This window comes from Haliaeetus leucocephalus, unplaced genomic scaffold, assembly GCF_000737465.1.
Source record: "Haliaeetus leucocephalus isolate CR32 unplaced genomic scaffold, Haliaeetus_leucocephalus-4.0 Scaffold536, whole genome shotgun sequence".
NCBI classification, from domain to species: domain Eukaryota; kingdom Metazoa; phylum Chordata; class Aves; order Accipitriformes; family Accipitridae; genus Haliaeetus; species Haliaeetus leucocephalus.
This window is the reverse complement of record NW_010972972.1, coordinates 4162825-4164434: the sequence shown is the minus strand read 5'-3', so window position 1 is coordinate 4164434 and position 1610 is coordinate 4162825.

Sequence of the window (1610 nt, the reverse complement as noted above, 5' to 3'; positions counted from 1 at the left end):
GTTCAACTGCTGGGTTTTTTCCCCTTCTGTTAAAAAAATAATCCCTATTTCTCATAGCCAAATGATCTTTTCGGAAGATGAGTCTTCCAAATACTCTTTTTATCCCCAAACATCTTAAGACCAGATGTCTCGATGGTCCTACCTTTCTGGAAATAAGAAAGAGCTTGTCCCATCACTCCCTTCTAGGGAAACGATTCTGTGTTTTGCAACTTTGATCTTTATGGTAGGCTGAGCTTCAACTAAAAGTAAGGGTTTCCTTTTGTTGCTTGGAAGCAATATATTTGTGTATTGCCTCCTTTCAAGAAATACACCGTACAGACCTTGATCGGGCAAAAGTCATTCTTGCCACGTCTGACAAACTGTCATCTTTGATGCCACCTTGTGGCAAAAATACTGGATTCTAGAAATACTCAGCATTTGTCGCTCCTTGCAGGTGCATTTAACTGCAGCACAGTGGTAACTGCTGCCAGCAGCGCTTCAGTTTTAGCCTTCATAAAAATCAGGATTTTGGCACTCCTAAGAATGCGGCACCAGTCGGTGATGGAGAGAATGAAAAGCACGGAAAAGCGCTGCAAAACACATTTATTCTTACCACAGTGTAAAAACTAAAGCGGTACATCAAAGGGCACATGGCACAAACATTCGCATGCTGGGAGCCCATGCATTTATTTCTCTCTCTCCGCTAGAAAAACACTTGTGGTGAGAGGTACAACCTGTTCCGAACTTGTAACTGCAAAATAGCACTGCAGTTAGGGACTGAAGAAAAACTCAGCCACAGCCTAATAGGACGGGAAGCATTTACGCCAATTACCTCACACTGGACTCAGTTACTAGGTGCAAAAAATTATTCTAAAGGAGGCCCTGCCTATTTTTCAGGGCCACCTTGAGGCTATTTGGGGCCTGCTATACAAGCCAAGTTACCACCTTCAGCAGCATGAGGACGGCACCTATTTTTAGCGTTACTTCCACTGGAGAAGCCCAAGAACCACCACATGCCTCCTGCTGGCGCTCTCCCAAACGCCTTTCTCCCAGCAAGCGCGTAGGAGGAAGAGATTCAATTAACCCACACACCTGCCTCTTGCACAGCGAGGTTCCCAAGAACATGGGAAACCACTCTAAAAGCCTTCAGCCAGGCTGAAGCCAGCGGCAGCCGCCAGCACCTCCTCGGTTTTGCCTCCCGGCACTCCGGCTGGCAGGCAGGGGCCGGACCGCTCCTCTCTTCTCTTCTTCTCACCTCGCCTCACCTCACCTCACCTCAGCGCCGACGGCCGCAGCCCGCGCGCGGGAAAGCACCGGCGGCGCCTCGCGCCCCTCCCCCCGCTCCTGCCACCCCTTCGCCCGGGGAGCCGGGCGCCGCGCGCATGCGCGGTCCCGCAGCCCTCTCTCGCGCGCAGTGCCGGCGGCGCGCAGCGCTTGACTGGAGGAGGAGGACGAGGAGGAGGAGGCGACGCCGTCTCGCCTCACCCCACCGCGGGGCCGGAGCTTTATTCTTTAACTGCTTTCGCCTGCCTGCGGAGAGGCCCCGCTACCGACCCGACCGAGATAATTGGCTTCGCCTCCTGTTCCCCCGTGGGCGGGAGTGGGGGCTGGGTGTCCCCCGTCCCCCCCCC